This window comes from Bacillus rossius (genome assembly GCF_032445375.1).
Source record: "Bacillus rossius redtenbacheri isolate Brsri chromosome 4 unlocalized genomic scaffold, Brsri_v3 Brsri_v3_scf4_2, whole genome shotgun sequence".
NCBI lineage: Eukaryota > Metazoa > Arthropoda > Insecta > Phasmatodea > Bacillidae > Bacillus > Bacillus rossius.
In genome coordinates, this window is record NW_026962011.1 from 12647930 (window position 1) to 12655831 (window position 7902).

At 35.7% G+C, this 7902-nt stretch overlaps 1 non-coding gene across 1 annotated transcript; it reads right to left on the reverse strand.

The window, feature by feature from the left end:
• Positions 1-3672: 3672 nt before the first annotated feature.
• Trnaa-agc (transfer RNA alanine (anticodon AGC)) lies at positions 3673-3745 on the reverse strand. Its single transcript has one exon. It is a non-coding gene; the product is annotated as a tRNA-Ala (tRNA).
• Positions 3746-7902: the final 4157 nt, after the last annotated feature.

Consider the following 7902-nt stretch of genomic DNA (forward strand, 5'->3'; position numbering starts at 1 on the left):
TTCATTCGTTTTCACTTTCTACGGTTTCTGAAATTCTTCAAAGCTAAATGAATTCAATGTTAGCTAGTTATCACTAATTAATTTATGTGTGGTTTGGAAGTGCAGCAGCAGTATAACCAAGTTTTGCCGTTAATTTTATTTCCCAAGCGGGCAACTGTAATGAACGTAGAAACTGTTAACGAGGACAGAGACCGTATACTTCTTGAAGCCATCAAACTAAACTTTGGCGCGTCTTCTAGTTACAGTGGATACCACTCCATAGTACTTCTTCCCCCCCCCCCCCCCAGCCCTGGGCAATATGTCTCCCAGACCGTGCCCGCTTGAAACAACATTGCTCAGGGCAGAAAACTTGCAGGAAAAAAAAAAGAGTACTCGAAGGGTCGCGAAGAGAAGTAAAGACAAACACAAAAACCATCCCGTTATCCTTACAGTATTTATACTTTTTTTTCTTTTCCTTCTCCAACCATCCCGCAAAGACGCGAACATGCTTAAGGAACACGACGCCAATTCCCGCTCGCTCCCGGTGCTAGAAGGCGTCTTTAAAACGGCAACGAGAACTTTTCATTATATGGTGGTTCCGACCATTTGGGAAGAGGAACCGAAGCGGAAGAAACTTGCTGGAAGAAAAAAAAAAAAAACAAATGGCCGGCGGCGTTTCATTTGCATGTCACGAGTTTTTTTTATTTTTTTTTTTTTCCTTTAACGTGGCAGACTTCGGCGTGTGCGGCTCTTCGAGTTGGCGCTGGGAAGAGGGTAGCTGCTGAATTTTTTTTTTTTTTTTTTTTTTTTAGTGGAAAAAAGGGGGCAGGGGAGGAGGGGGTAAGACGTGTTGCGCGTGACCCAACAGTTATAAGAAGGGGGCGTCTTCCAGTATTCCGGCAGCGAAAAGTGCTCCCCCCATCACCACTCTTCCCCTTATTGTACCGCGGGAAGTCCTTAAAATGCGTCGCCAGGGTCGTCTGCTACGAGCGAAGTTAAGCCCCTCCGCGAGGCGTCGGTCGCTTAGCGCCTCTGGGGAAGGAAACCCGTGAACTTCGGCGAGTAATGACATTCCTCGCGATTCCAGTGCCCGGTAGCGTCGCGTGGGGGATGCCTCGACTTAGCAAATAAGCCGGTTCACACTTGCACACGTTTACGCTAATTGCTATCGCATGCAGTTTATTCTATGGCGGACATTTAAGAACCATAAAAATTATTCTGACAAAATTGTACATTGGTGGATGGTGAGCATTCTGTCCTCGAAGTTTCAAAGGAACGCGCTCTCACATGATAAAAACACAAAATTTTTCCCCCAACAAAATTAATCAAATACAGTAAAAATATTTTAATGCAAACGAATTTTTACAGAATAATTAAACATTTTAGTTTTTTTTAAATTTCTGTAAAACATTTATTAAATATATTGACTGAAGCGATAGAAATGTTTTGCTAATGTGATTTCAATTTAATTAGTATTTGTAGGTACTTAAGTAGCTATATATTGCGAGTAACAAATTGGTTTCAACTGACACAGGAACACCTGAAAGGTGGTTTTAAAGGGTTTGGCATTAACTCTTCAGCTAATGCCTCACAATTATAATTTGCTATGTACCATCTATGTTAAAAGATCGAGAATGAGATTGTTATTATTGTTAGTATTGGACAGATTTAAAAGAATTCTCTACTGTTTGAAGTAAAAGTATGTTTTATTAAAAAAATTATCTTTACTTAAAAATGGTCATATTTGTGACTGAAAATTTAATTCGACATGTAGTTTCCCGTCTGAGTAAGTGTCTACATGGTTGCAGCCCCACCTGACCAAGCTGAGGCGAGATGAGTTGTGGTATTGAGTAGCGATTAAATGAATTGATGAGGGAAACGGCAGTACCCTGAGAAAACCTACAGGCCACGGCCACCACATTTCCCACTTCCACCACATTTCCGGATTTGCCCCCTCCCCCCACCACCCTCCAACGCCACCCCAAGAATCGAACCCAGGTCACTTTTGTGGGAGGCGAGGGTTCTGCCCATTCGACCACCGCACCTCGTTTTTGTGGTTAACCCGGAGAAACGCTAACGTATTGTTTCATTGGCTTACGTTGAATAAAATCGTTAAATACACAACAAAATAACCATGTTGCGCGCCACTGCATTGCGAACTGGCACGTGGTAAACACGTGCGTTCATAATTTGCTACACCCATTGCTTTGAAATTTTGATGCAAGTTTGAGTTCGAATACGCGCGTGTTTTATATACCTATGTCACACATGTGACAGGTACAAAGATGGATAAAATTTAGATAGGTAACAATTTATATAAATGAACAAGAAAACTTCAAAGTAATTTAAAATTAAATATCATTCTGAACTATTATTGTAACAACATTTACACAAAAATAATAAATATAAAATTTATCTAAACAGTTACTTAAAGGTTTTTGGCAAAAAAGTTTTAGTTAGTAGTATAATTATTTGGCAATTAGGACAGTAGAAACCTTCTGAACACTTACATGCTGTGCAGCTTTATGAGCACAATTTCCAACAGATCTGCATCTAAATCTCACTACTGCGACCACTATTCACACATATTGGTTACACCTGTACTGTTTGCAATTAAGTAATTTACCTCTTATTCAAAGTTAGACATTTAGTTTTTGTCTCTTCCTCAGACGACGATTTGAAGTTAATCTTCCTCCGGACTCTTTCCCATATTTTTTTGCCAGCTGACAACTATTTTTGCAATTGATTTTTATATTTTTTCCTTTCTTCTTCTACTCTTGTTTTCTTTTTATAACCGATTTTCTTTTTCTTGGCAAGCAGTTCACAATGGTAATGATGATAGAATTTGAGAGTGTTGCTTTGTCTTAGTTTGGCTTTGAGGACATTTTGTCGGTCCTACTACACGAGAGATTTATGCTACTGTCAGAACATGAACCGTCTCTTAATTTGCATCACCACCGTTTCTTGGTTAAATAATGAACATCCTGTCATTTTCATTTGGTTCATAAATTACATTTGGCACGTGGAAAATATTTTAATTTTCAACAACTGATGAAAGGGTGTCATAAAAAGTAGTATCAGTCACAAAAAGCGTAAGTCGTGAAGTAGTGAAAAAAATGTTATATTAAAGTATAAAGCCTTCGAAGTTAATTAAGAATAGTCTCTATCCTTCGAGTTTTTTTTGCGATATATCTAAAAACTGTATTAATGCCATATTCTTATAACTTGTAACATACAATAAAGGACAAAGTAAACGCATGATATGGCGTTTGCTACATTAGTAAAATTGTATCTCAACTAATCATTTGTTTATCTCGTCGTCTTTTTGGGTCTGGTACAGAAAGAACCCCCCCCCCCCCAACCCTTTTTTTCCTTTTTCCACTTCACCCAATTTAAATTTAATCTGGTGTTGTAGATAAACAGAATTCACAGCAGCGGTCTTTACTGGATTCAGAGAGATTGTAATACATAACTATTTAAAATATAAGGCAAAAATGTATATTGTGGACGAACCAAGCACAAACAAAATATTTCGTACAGCTGCACATCAGGAAGTTTACAAAACTCAAGCGAAAGTTATATATTACATCGATGCTTCACTCAGAAGATGCCACATAATATATTTTCAAGATTTTATTCAGGTAGAACATTCAACTAATCTAATGATGGTATTTAGTTTTATAAAATAATAATTGGAGGCGCCAGGTATCGATCCTGATACCTCTCGCACGCTAAGCGAGCGCTCTACCATCTGAGCTACGCCCCCAGATGACGTATAATCATTGGACTACGTTATATCAGAGTGTTTACTATAAGATTTAAAACTGTGCAAGTTACGGCAAACTCTCTTTTTACGGGTCAGTGCTGATACGGTGTGTTTCCACTAAAAACGTATTTTAATGTCTACACTATGCCTTGCATTAAACAGGAATGGGATCGTACCCCACTTTCTCGGTTTCATGTATTGTATTTGCTTTGAAAGTATTTTAAAATATTAATCTTTAAAATTGGGACTATTTTCAGCACCGTGGCTTTAGTTGACGTAAAAGTTACAGTTAACCACAAATAATAACCTCAAGAGTACGAAGCTGTAAACTTTGATTTGTCGAGTCATACAACGAAATAATAAAGAATTGCACTGGAGTATGTAACAGTATAAAAATATGTATTGCCACCACACGCACTAGAAATAAATATAGTTTAAAAAACTAAAAAACATGCTTTTAAAGAATATCAAACTAAAAAGTTAAAAATAAATATAGTTAAAAAACTAAAGAAACATGCTTTTAAAGATTATGAAACTAAAAAGTAAAAAATAATTTTAAAATTAAATTTATGACAATAGTATATAAGCAATACTAGTATAAATGAGAAAAAAGCTTGAGGCGCTTTGTGCCATATTTTTTGAATATTAAGCGCCCCATGCTTTTTTCTCATTTATACTAGTATTGCTTATATACTATTGTCATAAATTTAATTTTAAAATTATTTTTTACTTTTTAGTTTCATAATCTTTAAAAGCATGTTTCTTTAGTTTTTTAAACTATATTTATTTTTAACTTTTTAGTTTGATATTCTTTAAAAGCATGTTTTTTAGTTTTTTAAACTATATTTATTTAACTTTTTAGTTTGATATTCTTTAAAAGCATGTTTTTTTAGTTTTTTAAACTATATTTATGTATAATTATCATAGGGAAATGAGTTACCGACACTACCTATTACCATCTGAGATAACTATTTGGAGTTGCAACGTCACAAAGAAATGGTAAAGTCTCTACGAATCATTTGCAGTTAGATGTATGGATATAATATTAGAATTTACCGGAAAAAAAAAAAAAACATTTTATTTTTCGGCGTGGCCGGGAGTAGAACCCACAATCGCTGAATCCGAAAACTGACGTCACAGAAGTCGCGCGCCTTAGACCGCTAGGCTAACGAACGTAATGAAATTGGTGGGACATTTTACAGTGATGAGTCACTCACTCAGTCGAAAGAGTTACAGATGGACAGACAGAGTTACAGACGGACAGACAAACATACAGGTGAAGCTAATATAAAGCATGTAAAAAAGAGTCATGTTTATGATGATACGAGTCGGAAAACCATCGGTGCTATTCATTTTCTCTCCGGTACATTATACAGCATTGTAATAGATTTTCACTGTTTTTTTTATTTACCATTACTGTAAATGGGAGATGTGGCTTGATTTTTTTTCCATTAGTATAGCCGTGCGAAGCCGGGTCGGGCAGCTAGTAGGAAATAAACTTCTAGCGCCTGCGGCATTGTCAACACACACTTTGTACGTGTACTGCATGTTGTATCTTACGCCCTCCAACGCATTTTATTCTAAATTGGACTTATAGTAAGGATACCTAATGTTATTGATAATATGATATAGCCTTCCTCGATAAATTTACTATCCAACACTGAAAGAATTTTTCAAATCGGACCAGTGGTTCCTGAGATTAGCGCGTTCAAACAAACAAACAAACTCTTCAGCTTTATAATATTAAGTATAGATTTGAGTGTGTTCGTCTTCTGTTTTGTAAAGATTAAGATATAGAAGGAGCATAGAGATGTATAGAGAGATGGAGAGATATACAGATATACAGAGATATATAGAGATGTAGATATACATATAGGAATATATTTTGAAATATAGGTATAATCTTAGGTACATAGAGAGATATAGATATATATAGTGACGTGGAGACAAAAGGGATATATATATAGAGCTAGAGAGATAGAGTGTTTTATATATATTTAGAGTGACATATATAGAGAGATAGAGAAGGATCAAGAGAGAGAGGGAAATGCCTTTGATATGTAGGCTATACCTATTTTAAATAAATTCCAAATAATGACAAATGCATAACAAACAATACCGGGAATTATTTAGTATTATATATAATATACATTTTAAACTAACAACTAAACTTTATTCGTCAAAGTTTTGGCTAAAGAAAATTGGATTTTATGGCTAGTTACGGAAAAATATAGTTGGTGCTTCTCATTAATTTAGATATAAGATTTATGAAGTTAATCTAAAATGGAAATTGGCTCTTTAAAAAGTATTTGTATACCTGTGTGTAGCTATTTGTTTCATAAATTAGTTTAAAAAACACACTATGATTTTTAAATATTTCAAGTTTCAAGAGGTTGCGTGTTTAACTGAAACTTCAGGGTATGTCGATGTGATGATAGTATTGCATTTTTTGTTATGCAAGAAACGAAAAAGGGTTTTCCTTTTTAAAATAAAAATAAATTAAATTAAAACTATGAATTTTTTTAGCTGTAATAAATTCATTATTTCTTCCTTAGATTCCACTGAAAAAAAATGTATACACCATTTAATAAAAATCCTAATTCAACGCATAATTACATGCGTTTGATGTGTTTTTTGTCCTAAAAAATTTCCTGTCCCTCTGTCTATAAAGTTTTAATTCTAATGCGGCCATTTTTTTATAGCATTATTTAAATTTCTCCCCGTATTCGAACATTTCATCTGGCGTTCCATCTATCGTTGCAGCTTATGCTTCGCACGTCCTTCAATTGTTTCACGGGGCACGAACTCCTGAATCCATGCCGGGAAATGAGAAGCGACCAGGGTGTGGCGGTGAGGTTGGGGGAGAGAGATGTTTGATTGTCTATGGAGTATCACGAGACTGTTTCACCCGCAGCATTGAGTAGTGTCATTTTAATATCATAATTATATTTTTAGGTCAATTTCGATTAATTCTTCCCTATGTAAGAATTAAAGGCTATGTTTCATTGCACAGTGGCCAGTTGTACGATGAAGTTACTCACTAATTGTGAAAAAAAAACTAACAAGTTATTGAACCAAGAATTAGACACAGGGACGTTGGTTCGGAGGCCATTAATTAGTTGTTATAATTATTATTTTAAGGTTGTACTAATAAGTGTTTCATGTACATTTCCTGATGTTTTATTGCAAATTTAACCATTCTTAGAGAGAGATGATTCGCCGGAAGCTGGCTGACATGTGGCAACAAATTTACTGACGCCAATGTTGCCATACTGGGATATCAGCCAGCCAGGCACACATACAAGTTTACTCTGTGCAACACGCTATGATATCGTGTGATATACAAGCAAAGGGGTGACTCTGCGTGTGTGCCCCGGGGACTGTACAGGCTTCTACAAGTCGACGTGCCGCGTGGCTAGGAGAAGACTGTATGTAACTCATTCAACTATGATTGTGTGTGGCAGGTGGCTGTGTCGGCGAGCTAGGCGAGACCCGGAACACACTTCAGGCCTGGCTCTGCACTGAGGCAGACGTATAGCGACTGATATCTGTAAAACGTGAGAAAGATGCTTGTAGTAATATAAGAAGCTGTCTATCCACACCCGTAGTTCTTTCTTGAGACATGTTCATCTTAATTCAGCCACCTACAAAACATTTTAAAGGAGAAAAAATGATTCCATCAGCTCCCACAGAATCTTAAGGAAATAAAAATTGTCAACGATTTAAACACGGGGTTTTTAACCTCAGCATAATCGAAATATACCTACTTATATTTTCATTTTATTCTTTTTTAATAAAAACAACTTTTTTCCCCTTTCTCAAAACAATTTCAAAGTTTACAAGGTTAAGTAGTAATAAACATAACTTGGAAAATCCTTATTTAATCGTTATTACATTTTTACCTTTAAAGTTTTTGATGCCCCATCTTAATTGGCACCACTTGGTTCACACTTCTGTGAATTATTATTAATGCAATTATACTCTATGTATAGTGTGCAGGAAACACACAGATATACAATATCTTATATATAAAATTCTCGTGTCACAGTTTTCGTTGCCATACTCCTCCGAAACGGCTTGACCGATTTTGATGAAATTTTTTGTGCTTATCCGGTATCTATGAGAATCGGCCAACATCTATTTTTCATCCCCCTAAA